Source organism: Sphaerodactylus townsendi, linkage group LG09 (assembly GCF_021028975.2).
Source record: "Sphaerodactylus townsendi isolate TG3544 linkage group LG09, MPM_Stown_v2.3, whole genome shotgun sequence".
Taxonomy (NCBI): domain Eukaryota; kingdom Metazoa; phylum Chordata; class Lepidosauria; order Squamata; family Sphaerodactylidae; genus Sphaerodactylus; species Sphaerodactylus townsendi.
In genome coordinates this window covers 9,437,942-9,450,997 of record NC_059433.1, presented here as the reverse complement: position 1 = coordinate 9,450,997, position 13,056 = coordinate 9,437,942, and positions in this window count along the sequence as shown.

Below are 13,056 nucleotides of genomic sequence, written 5' to 3'. Positions count from 1 at the left end.
AATAATAATAATAATAATAATAATAATAATAATAATAATAATAATAAAAGGGAAAATATGATACTCTGGTGATGTGCCACTACTAAAAGAAGCCAAGTCCCACAGACGGGTGAAGGGGCAAGCGAATGAGCCATACTAAGAGAAAGCTGGAACAGATACACTGATGAGTGGCAGCAGAGGCTATTGGAAATAATACAATGGCTTGTGCCCACATGAGAAGTTTTTCTTAGGCTCCTAAGTGAACCTTGCTATAGTCATACTGAATGTAGATCCTGGGATGGGCAAAAACAGGCCCAGTCAGCAACAGCCTGGCCCTGAAGTGCTAAATGCTATTGCCCAGTTTCCTTGAAAAGGAGGCATAAACATTTTCTCAATAAATAAAACTGCTTGGCTCCATTAAATGCTTCATCTGGGAACTCTGAGTCAACTGTGTTACTGAGAGAATTTGAGCAAGATATTTTATTTTCTCCCCCTCCCGCTCCCATTATACTGGAATGGGAGGGCCACCAACATGAACTTGATGGGCAATTGATTCAGGGTGGTCAAAAGAAAGTGCTTATTTACATAATAAATTGTTAAATTGTGGATTGAACTGCCAGTGGATGCAGTTATGCAGTGATGGCCTATACCTTGGATGCCTGTTCTGTTCCCCATGTAAAATATTCTGGGTGCCCTGTACTCAGCCAGAACAGAGTGGGAGACTCAAGCAAAGGTGCAACATTTAAAAATAATAGGTTTACTGCATAGAAGAATTAAGACCCTAACTTACGGTGACCAGATGTCCCGCTTTTGGCAGGACAGTCCCACCTTAAGACAATTTGTCCCACGTCCCGTGGATTTTTTGAAGTGTCCCAATTTTTGGAAGGCTTCCGCACTGCCTTCTGGGGTGCAAGGCAGTGCGGCAGCCTCCCGCACATGCGGCCGCAGGAGCATTCCCTTCTGGGGCACTCCAGTTTCCCGCCCTCTGACAGGGCGGGAAATGGGAGCGCCCCAGAAGGCAGTGCGCTCCTGTGGCTGTGCGCATACGTGCGCGCTCGCGTGGCCACCTGCCTACCCACCCATCCCAGTTTACAAAGGTGACCATCTGGTCACCTTACCCTAACTCCTCCCAGGGTCTGACTAAAATAAAGTACTTGCTTGACTGGAACAGCTTGAAGCTTGAGACTTTGATCCTTTCTTGACTTCTGCCAAGAAAGTCCGCTTTGTCATTGCTTCCTCTTGGTTCCTTCAGTGTCCTCTATCAGGACCTCACTTTCTGTAACACCTTAACTATGTGCTCTATACCTTATACACCTTAGATGTAACAGATATTACAGCCTTCAAGCTCCACTGGCACCTTAGACCAAAACTAACTAAACAGGAGCACTACTGGGTAATAAAAAGGAAGACTATGGCTGTTGCCTCTAGGGGGCTACTTAAAGGGACATTGTCTAACTAAAGTTCCTGCCCATAGAACACTATACAAGAACTAGGTCCATACTAGCTAAAGAGCCAACTGAGACTTAATAAAGAAAATAGTAAGAGTTCTCTGGGGGCATGACAATGCCTTGAAAAGGGGATTTGACAGATTCACAGGGAAGTTCCTCAGGGACTAATAAAGGTAATGATTGTCCCCTGTGCAGGTCATTACTGACCCATGGGGTGATGTCACATCACAACATTTACTGGGCAGACTATATTTACAGGGTGATTTGTCCTGGCCTTTCCTACTCATCCATATTACCAGCAAGCTGGCTCCTCATTTTATCAACCCCAGAAAGATGGAAGGCTGAGCTGGCTGCCTACACTCAACTTTTGTCAGGATCAAACTTAGGTCGTGAGCAGAGCTTAGACCACAGTACTGCAGCTGACCACTCAATGCCATGGAGCTCCTTCAATGATTACTAGCCATGGTGAATTAAATAAAACTCCACATTCTGAGGCAGTAAACCTCTGCATACCAGTACAAAAAGGCAATACTAGGAGAAGAATTGCAACCAGAGGTGGGACCCAGCAGGTTCTCACCAGTTCCTGAGAGTGGGTTACTAATTATTTGTGTGTGCTGAGAGGGGGTTACTAATTGGGTCTGCTTTTCCGTTAGAAATTCCATTAGGTCCCAAAATCATAAAGTCCTGTTGTTTCCTATGTGGCTGGTTAGCGAAGGTAGAAAACGGGATAATTCTCCCTGTTGGGCTGTTTTAAAAACATGTTTCAGAAATATGGTACAGTTCCTTGTTTAAGGAAAGTCTCCTTCTTTTGATTTCTAGAAACAAAATGAAGTATTTGAAAGTATTAAGTATTTGACAGGCAGTCAATTAGAGGAGAAGTAGTTGTTTCTGTTGGAAGTAGACAATAGGACTTGCTATATAGACAGAAAGATACCAGCTGGAAATTAGGAACTTTTCTTTACAGTAAGAGTTTTTTACAGTAACAGAGAAATTATTAATGCCCCGCCCCTGGAATGCCCGGCCACACCCCTGTCGTGCCCCGCCCAGTCCCATTGGTGCTACGCCACTGTTTGAATCCCACCACCATGGGAACCTGTTACTAAATTTTTTGGATCCCACCACTGCTTGCCACCCCATCTACAGCCAGCACCTAGCTGAGGGGCTGCAGCCATACTACTCCACCACTCCCAAAGGGGCTTCCTGGTGGCATGGGAGAAGGCCAAAAACCTTCCCACCTCTGAGAATCCCCAATGGGCTGCACCACACTTTCCCCAGCCAAAGGGCTAACCTAAGTGGAGACTCCGGCCTGCCGGTGCAAAGCTGACAAAGGCCAGGAGGGATTAACTAATGTTGGTTCTTCCCCTGGCCCAACCCCTACCTCATCCCCATGACACTGGTGGCAGAAGAGGCACAGGGACACTACTGCAGCATCTTACACTGTGTTCCAACATTGGGGGAGGGCTACAGCAGCTGCATGGTGGCAGTTTCACCCGTCTGCCAGAGTTAGTTTCCCAGTGATGGCAAATCCACCAGCGTGGCCTCCCTGCTACTTCCAATGGTGGATTTGACCCTTCACTTTGGATAAGGCTGTTGATCTCAGTATCCTGTTTTGTCCGTCCTCTTTCACATAGCAGTCAAACAGTTACCCTGGAAAGTCACAATACGAAAGAGGATGGTAGACTAAATGGACTATGGGCAGAGGTGGGATCCAGCAGGTTCTCACAGGTTCCCGAGAGTAGGTTACTAATTATTTGTGTGTGCCGAGAAGGGGTTACTAATTGGTGATTTTGCCACGTGATTTTTGCCTTAGTTACGCCCCTCCTCTCAGCAGTAGTGCGCAGAACTTGAAGCAGTCTAGCAGGAGGTGCACCGGTGTAAGGAATTCTGAAGAGCAGAAATAAAAAGACTTTTTTGACGAAAGATCCTTTATTCAGACATCTCAGAAAGCTCATACACGCAGCATGTCAGGAATGGGGTTTTCCCGCGAAAAGCCCAACTATAATACCTTTCCCTTTTCCCCTCCCCCAGTCGGTCCGATCCCCTTCTCATGGGAACGGAATGCTCATCTCTCTCTACAAGATAAGCCCTCCAACAGCGTGGGCGCTGCAGAGTCTGGCCCAGCGCCCGTGCCCAAGAACTCAGTCAAGGCCAAGCTACTGTAAAGAGAGTCAGCCTCACAGAACTCTTTACACTCTGCCCCTCCTAAGAGACACCCTTCCCCACCCGGCTTCTGAGGAAAGGCACGATGGAAAGCCGCAATAAGGGAGGGGGCCTCTATATTTTCGGAATACACCCATTGATTATGGCCGGAAGAATACCCCACCCAAGAAACTAAATACTGCAAGCGATTGCGATTAATACGAGAGTCCAGGATAGCGTCAATTTCATAGTGCTTGTGGCCATCAATTATGGTCGGCGGGGGTATCTCCGGAGGGTCGTGCCAAGCATCGGAACCGGGAGCCTCCTTGAGTAAACTGGAATGAAAAACGGGATGAATATTACTTAAAGAATTAGGCAGATCCAGGCGAGCAGTCACATCATTAATCACTTTTGTAATCCTAAAAGGCCCCACGAATTTTTTGCCTAATTTCGAGTACTTATGAACATCCCGGAGGTTCTTAGTAGACAAATAAACCCAGGCTCCCACACGCAGCGGGAAGTCCGAGCGGTGCTTATCCGCCTGGAACTTTTGGGACTCCTTCGCTTGCAGCAAGGCGGTTTGAACTGTTTTCCATCCCTCGGCCAGGGAGGAAATCCATTGTTTGAACTCAGGGGGGTGTAGCGCTTCTGTGGGAAGTTGGGGTAATGGGGGGTAGGAACGACCAGACACAATTTCAAAGGGAGTCTTTTGCGTGCTACTATGGATGGCGTTGTTGTAGGCATACTCCGCAAACGGGATCAAGTCACACCAATTATCCTGGTGGTAGTTAGTGTAACAACGTAAATATTGTTCTAGAGTTCTATTCGTCCTCTCCGACTCCCCGTCACTTTGAACGTGGTAAGGGGCGGCAATGGCTGGGGCGGACCCCAACAACTCGAGAAAAGCCTTCCAAAACTTCGAGATGAATTGGGGCCCGCGGTCTGATACCACCTTGGCGGGAGAGGAATGTAGGCGATAGATATGTTGTATAAACAAGCGCGCCAACTTGGGAGCGGATGGGATGGTAGAGCAGGGAACAAAATGTGCCTGTTTAGAAAACAGATCCACCACCACCCACAAAACGGTGTTGCCCTGGCTTTCCGGCAGATCTGTAATAAAATCCATTGAAATAACCTCCCAGGGTCTGGATGCCACGGGGAGCGGTTTCAAAAGACCATGGGGCTTGCCAGGAATAGTTTTAGCCTCAGCGCAAACCGTACATCCCTTGATATAAGCTTCAATGTCTTTGCGCATAGCGCGCCACCAAAACTGGCGATGAGCCAGATGCAGAGTCTTGAGGAAACCAAAATGTCCAGCTGACTTGGCATCGTGGCAGGCTTCGAGAACCTGCTTACGGAGCTGGGGGGGCACATACCAACACCCACCCCTTTTCCAGACACCTCCCTCCAATCGTAGCTGGGCGTCCCCCTCCTCCGCGGGCGGTTCGTGCAGACCCGCCTCCTCGAGTTCCCGTAGGAAGGAGGAGACAACACTAGGGATGGGCGGAGGAGGAGCAGTTTGCGATCGAGTGACAGCCAAACTTAGTTGGGAGGGGGAGAGGATGGTGCGTGGAATATCCCGTAAGGATGAGGCACCCCCCCCCTCCCGGCAGACGAGATAAGGCGTCAGCTAGTTTATTAGTTTTTCCAGGAAAGAAATGGACTGTGAAGGTGAAGCGAGAGAAGAAGTCAGCCCAGCGGAGCTGCTTTGCGGACATTTTGAGGGGGGTTGAAAGGGCAGCTAAGTTCTTGTGATCCGACCAAACTTGGAAAGGATGTTTAGCCCCCTCAAGCCAGTGGCGCCAGGTGCTAAGAGCCACCTTGATCGCAGCAGTCTCCTTGTCCCCCACAGTCCAGTTGAGTTCAGCGCCAGAAAATTTTTTTGACAAATAAGCACACGGCACAAGTCTACCATCTTTATTTCTCTGCAGGAGAGCAGCGCCGAGCGCCTTGTCCGATGCGTCCACGTGAACGAGAAAAGGGAGGTCGGGATCGGGATGTTTTAGGATAGGCTCAGAAGTAAATGCTGTTTTTAAACGTTGGAAAGCTAGTTGACATTCTTGAGACCAAGGGAGGGGGGCCCCGGGCTTGGTCGCCTGGGAATCTTTTCCCTTGGTGCGTAAAAGATCAGTCAATGGGAGGGTCAGTTCAGCAAATTGAGGTATGAAATCCCGATAGAAATTAGCAAAGCCAAGGAAGGACTGCAGTTCCTTCCTGGTTGTGGGAACTGGCCATTGTAGTACCGCTTCTATTTTTGCTGGATCCATTTCCAAACCATCGGAGGAGATCCGATAGCCCAAATAGTCAATGGAGGACTGATGGAAGCAACATTTCGAGAGCTTTGCAAAGAGGGAATTGTTAAGCAAACGTTGCAACACCTCCCTAACTAGGGATTCATGTTCTTCCAAAGTATCTGAATATATTAGCACGTCGTCTAAGTAAACGACCACTCCTTTATACAATAAGTCATGTAGTACTTCGTTGATTAGAGCCATGAACGCCCCGGGGGCTCCACTTAACCCGAAGGGCATTATTAAATATTCATACTGTCCAAATTTGGTATTAAACGCAGTCAAGTGTTCATATCCCTCAGCAATCCTGACTCTGTAATATGCCTCCCTTAGATCCAATTTGGTAAAGATCCGGCCCTTGCCTAGTGCATCTAAGAGGTCCTTGATCAAAGGCAAGGGGTACTTGTTGGACATGGAGACAGCATTTAAACCACGATAATCGGTACACAGTCTTAGCGAACCATCTTTTTTCTTTACAAAAAGGACCGGGGCAGCATGAGTGTGTTTGGTAGCTCTCCGTATAAATCCACGAGCTAGGTTCTTATCTAGGAAGGCACGGAGCTCCTTCTCCTCGGTGGGACTCATGCGGTAGATCCTGCCCTTGGGTAGTTGAGCTCCGGGTTGCAATATGATTTTACAATCGGTATCCCTATGGGGGGGCAATTGGTCGCACTCCTGTTCCTGAAACACCCTAGCCAAGTCCTGATATACTGACGGAATGGCTATGGGGCTGGTAGCCATCGAGGTGCTTAAAGCTGCGGAAACTGGCGGGTTAGGTTCATTTGCGGTTAGTTCTTCCCGCCAGTTCATATGCTCCCCGCAGGGAGGATCAGTAAATTCCAAAATACGCTCCTTCCACACAAAATGTGGTTCATGTAGTAGCAACCATGGCATGCCTAAGACAATGGAGTGTTTGGCAACCGGAGCAAGGATGAAGCTAATTCTCTCCCAGTGATCAGCGCAACGGAGGAGGACAGGTTGCGTTTTGAATCGAGCCGGACCCTCAGCGCCCAGGGGGCTCCCGTCCATTTGAGTAAACGGAATAGGTTTTACTAAGGGGATCCGGTCTAAGCCAAGCTCCTCAGCCACTTGGGGCCGCATTAAACAGTGGGAGCAGCCGGAATCAACAAGAGCGGAGGCCAAAATGCGCGTATGCTTAGCGGGGTTGGCTAACGAGGCTTGAATAGTAATGGGCGCGCTGCCTTCACTCACCGAGTCAGGAGTAGGTCCCAGGTCCACTGGTGCGGATGAAAGACAAACGGCTACCTCCCCCTCCTCGAAGTCATCTTCGGAGACCGCTTTGGTAGAACCCGTGGGCGGAGGACCAGACCTCCGCGGAGGTTTGGCGGAGGAGGCGCGCGGAGCCGGAACAGGGACCTTTCGTTTCTTTGGGCAATTGGCAGCCAGGTGGCCCGGGCCGCCACAGTAAAGGCACAATCCCAACCGGCGGCGGCGTTCTGAGGTGGTTTCGGTGGAAACGGGAGTTGCTGGGCTGGGCTTGCGAGGGGCCGGGGTGGTGGTTTTCGGGCGCGGGCGTCCCCCAGCGCGAGCGTAGTCTAGGCGGGCTGCTACTTGCGATCCCAGATCGATCCATTCAGCGATGGTGCGGGGAATGCGGATTAGAAGCACCGTCTTTCGGAGCTCGTCATTTACAGCCTCGCAAAAGTATTCACACTTCATGCGTTCCGGCCAGTCGGGGGGGAGTTTAGCAGCCGCCGCACGGAATTCTCGGGCGAACTCGGCAAAGGAGCGGTTGCCCTGCTGAATGGATTTTATAGTGCGAATAGCATCATTTTCGGCATCTGGGTCCTGGAATCGGGCGCGTAAGGCTTGAAGAAATCCAGCCACTGTGCGCGTATCTTCATCTTGTTGCTCGAAAACCGTCACAAACCAATCCGCTGCCACACCATCCAGGACGGACCCGATATCTCTGATCTTTTCACGTTCAGACCGATACAAGTCATCGAACTCCTCCATATGCGCATCCAGTTGAAGGATGAAATATGGCAGTCTAGAAGCGGTGCCGTCAAAACGGGCTGGAATGGGGGGTCTGTAGTATCCCCTCTCCACCGCTCTGGGCACTCGCTGAGGCTGTGGCTGTAATGGTGGTGGCGGCGGTGGAACAGGGGCAGCTGGAGCCGGTGGAGGCACCACCGGGGCCAAGAGGAGAGCTGGACCCGGTGCCGGTGTTCTTCTAGAGAGTAAGGGGGCGGCAGGCACCCGAGGTGGAACTGGAGGTGGCCTGGGTTGGACTGACCCCACGGCAGGGGGTGCACTAGCAGGAGCAGGGGTGAAAGTATAATCCCCAACACGTGTTGCCACACTCCGCCGTCTTTTCAGATCCTCTTCCAAAGTAGCTAATTCCCTCTCCTTACGCGTCAAGGCGTCTTGATGGGCGTGTAGGGCCATTCTTTCACGGGCCAGTTTGGCTTGTTCGTCCCGCTGTAGGGCTGCAGTCAGTTCACTTTGCGCTTGAATGGCCCTGATGCTTTCCCTCTGGCGCTCAAGGTCCAACTTAGAGTGGTCCAGAACTTTGTCGTGGATCGATAAGTTCTGATGATACTGGCGTTGCAGCGCATCTTTGGCACGATCCAACTCGAGTTGTACTTCTTGGCGATACTGCTCACGATCCTTTTGAAGGGCTTCACGGTCCTGCTGCAATCTCTCCCGCTCCTCCTCCCAGAACTTTCGTTCGCGATTCCAGGCTTCTTTTGCATCCCGCAGTTTGGCCACTTCAGCCTCCCAACTGTCTCTAGACGGGAGGGGAAAGTCATCTGGGATGGTGGTGAGGTCCTCTTCGGGCTCGTCCTCATCAGACGGCAGCTCTTCAAGCCCTCCAACAGCGCCCAGGGGCAGTTGCTGCATGTCACCCGACCCCAATCCTGGGGACGGAGAATGGGAACCAGTACGGAAGCCTCTCCCTATCCGAGATCCAGATCCCGTCAAAGTTCCAATCTCGGAGGTGGGTTTGAGCCGGGCCCCCGTTCTTTGCCACTGTGGATCGCGGGGGGGATCATCAAAGTAGGAGTCCAGGAACCGTTCAATCGACTCCCTGGTGCGAGCATGCCCCGCAGTTGGATCTGTTTCCTCCTGGACGGTTTGCATCTCGGGCTTGTAATCCATACGGAATCGGGTGGGAATCCGATCCACAGGCGCTCGATCCATAGACAGCGCCCCGAACGATTCTTGGATCTCTCCATGAGCACATCCACAACCTTCGTCCCAACGCAGCAAAGGCACCGAACTGGAACGAGGGCGGGAGAGGGTCACCAGTGAGAGACGTTCTCCTGGTGGTTCCTCAGATTCTGGAAGAGAAGGCTCGGAACCCTCTATGGGGGCTACCGTGCCTTCTACATGATCAAGAGCGACCAACTTCTGCATGTTGACACACCAGAAGTCCAACACTTGTAGGAAAAGAAGGATTAATGGATTCCTGACATAATGTAAGGAATTCTGAAGAGCAGAAATAAAAAGACTTTTTTGACGAAAGATCCTTTATTCAGACATCTCAGAAAGCTCATACACGCAGCATGTCAGGAATGGGGTTTTCCCGCGAAAAGCCCAACTATAATACCTTTCCCTTTTCCCCTCCCCCAGTCGGTCCGATCCCCTTCTCATGGGAACGGAATGCTCATCTCTTTCTACAAGATAAGCCCTCCAACAGCGTGGGCGCTGCAGAGTCTGGCCCAGCGCCCGTGCCCAAGAACTCAGTCAAGGCCAAGCTACTGTAAAGAGAGTTAGCCTCACAGAACTCTTTACAACCGGCATGCGTGGCAGCCTGCGCTTGCATGCATTTGTTTCCCACCCAAGGACCGGCGCAGCGGCTGTGTCCTTGCCACAGCCCCACCCAGGAATGCCCCGCCCCCATCGTGCCCCACTCAGCCCCATTGGCGCTACACCACAGTTTGAATCCCACCAACATGGGAATCTGTTACTAAAATTTTTGGATCCCACCACTGACTATGGGTCTCATCTAGCAGGGCACGTCTTATATTCTTACGCAATTCTCAGCTTGCCTATATGGTTCTATGTAGTTACAAAGTACATACATATGGTTCTATGATTGAAGGCTTTTGATTTTTTTAATCCCTGTTTTTCAGCATCTTTTAAAAAAAATACACATAACATTTTAACGAACTTGTTCTATCTATAATTACTTTTTGAATCTGGGTCACCATGACATTTATTTGGCAAAATAACAAACCGACTTGGGACTTCTTTTGAAAGGAAGCAGCCTCTTGTACCCCACAATGTATCTTTACAGTTTTCTCCCTCAAATGACACTCTGATACATATAGTTTCCCTCTCATTGTTGTGACTTTTTTTAGTGCAACACAAGAGTAAGACGCTCCCCACAGCTGTTCTCTTTGTCCAGTTAATCTGAAACAGTGTAAGAAAGAAATGATTAGCACATAGTTTTTTTCCCCCCCTAGTCTTTTATATTGGAGTTTTTTTCATGTTTAGAGCGATGGGAAACGGTGTAATCATGCTATTATGGCCATTCATGCAGGTAGTCTTCTTGATCTTTCATCATCTTTCAAAGCTAACGCGTTTCTGAATGGCAGTCGGCAAGAAGACTATATAAACCATAATCTGAATAGATGTTGGCACATATGTTATTGTTAGGGCTGATTCTAGGGGAGCAGGTGCAGGCTGTTCGTCAGCGTGCCCCCTGCTAGCCTCCAACTGGCTAGTCGAAATTAGGATCTAATGGCCAGCCATCGACATAAGTCTGCCTCAGACCGAGGCTGGTGGAGGCATCTGTTAAATACTTTGGGATGAGTGCCACTTTGAATACACATCTATCATTTATTTTCTCAACACAGAGGATACTCGTGTCAGGAAGCCATCCGTTCAATGGCTGTTTACAAAATATGCATCCCTTACTATAGTTCCGTGGTGGCGAACCTTTGGCACTCCAGATGTTATGGACTACAATTCCCATCAGCCCCTGCCAGCATGGCCAATTGGCCATGCTGGCATGGGAACTGATAGAGTATGATCCATCTGGAGACAAGTCCGCCACCCTTACTATAGTTACTGACCTCGTTGTCAGGTGATACTGGTCAAGGATTCTGCTAAGGAAGTGGAGCATCAGGTGTATCTCCAACCTTTTTTTGGATGAAACATTGTAGGAGAGAGAAATCTATGGAGTTGGGAATTCCTTTTTCCCCCTTCTCAGGTTAAGGTGGGAGTTCGATGCATGGAATGCAGCTGCATGTGTAACCCTCATGATCAGAATGGGTTTGACCCTGAAAGAGGTGGAGACTCAAAGCAGCAGAAGGCTGCAGAGCTCATGTAGTTTGGAGGAGACAAGGCTACCAGACTCAGACCTTGATTTCTATAAGCCCTTAACACCTTGTTAAGGTTTTTTTATGTTTGTAATGGGTGAGAGTTCTCCTGGAAACCTTCATCGTGTTGAATCCTGTTCATCAAGCCCTTGGAGTCTTCAGGAGCCAACCCACTTGCAAAGAAAAATTGGACTTGGGAGTATCAGTAGACTGTAACTAGAAGGACTTGAAAATGCAACCTGAACAGGACCTTGAAGTGTGATGTTAAATGTTGATGTTATATGTTATATGTTAAGAAAGCAAACCATTTTGTTGTTTTTAAAATTTGTTGTTGCAAACTCATTCCAAGTTCTGCCCCACAGAACCCACAGATAGAGGTTACACATGCAGGGCAGAATAAAGAACCCTGAGGGAATTTCATCCCTTGCAGCACCACATATCCCCACAAAATGAAGCTCATCAACCCACCCTCTCCTTGATCAGATAGCACAGGTATCAGTCCAAGGTCAAGTGGCAATTCTTCCCTTCTGAATAGGAAATTTCCTATTTAAGTTCCAGGTTGGCTGGGAGGGGTATTTTTTCATCTCTTCCACACTGTCTTCTGCATAGGACATCAGCTATCTAGTATGGGACATAAGTCTTATCACAGTGGTGGTGAACCTATGGCACGGGTGCCAGAGGTGGCGCTCAGAGCCCTCTCTGTGGGCATGCGCACACAGAGCTCGTCATGTGGTGGTGGGGGGAAATCGCCCTTCCCACACACACATATCTAGGCTGGCCTAGGCCGCTGGACTTGATGTGCGTGCACCTCAGCAAGCAGGGAGGACTCGGCTGGCAGGCCTGGTGCCTGTGCTCCAGGTGGCTGCTGCCCGGAGGGGGGGGCAGCAGAGGCAGCAGAGATGCTAGGGAGGCACAGAGCGGTGTATGTGGGACTTGCTGGAGGCTAAAGCAGGCTGGCTCCTGCTCTAGGGGGTTATTCAGGTTAAATTGGTCTCGAAAAGGTTTACCTTCACTGTCTTATCATAATAATATTGCGCAGTCAAGTCACAAGTTTCTCAGGACCACGGGGGTTTCAAGGCAGGAGATGAGCACAGATGGCTTGCCATTGCCTTCCAGCCTGGTGTAGCCAGCAGAGTGTACTGGTTAAAAGCTGGCGCACTCTAATCTACCAGGTTTGATTCCCTACTCCTCCACATGAGCAGTGGACTCGAATCTGGAGAGCCAGGTTGGTTTCCCCACCCCTCTGCATGAAGTTCACTGGGTGACCTTGGGCCAGTCACAGTTCTCTCAGAACTTTCTCAGTTCCACCGACTTCACAAGGTGTCTGTTGTTGGGAGAAGAGAGGAAGACGTTTGTAAACCACTTTGAGACTCTTTAAAGTTGAGAAAAGAAGGGTATTTCAGTTCAGTTTTCAGTTCAGTTCAGTTTTATTACGGCCATTAGGCCAGTAAAAAAGAGTAGAGAAGAACAAGAAAAAGGAGGAACAATAAACAAAAGAAAAATTGAATTTGTACAGAAATCCATGGTATAAGTCTATACACCAAAAATATCCATCAGCTTGTAGCATTAGATACGGTCGCAGCCTTCCTTGTGGTCTGGCTCTTGATCCTAACACTTGATTCTTTACTTATTATGTGCCAGCATACAAAGGTTAGCTTCCTGCTGAGATATGAAAGAAACTCCATCTTCCAGTAAAATTCTGCAAAGGAGCTGAATCGGAATTAACTCTAGTTAAATTTCTGTACTGAATAAACAATGGATGAATTATAGCCTCCCTTTCCCCTTTATGGAGTTCACAATGAAATAAAATATGTAGTACAGAGTCCACTTCCCCTGAGTTACAAACACATAATCTCCTATGTCGTGGGGAAAAGAAGGCTATTAAAAACCATCTCCTCCTCCTCTGCG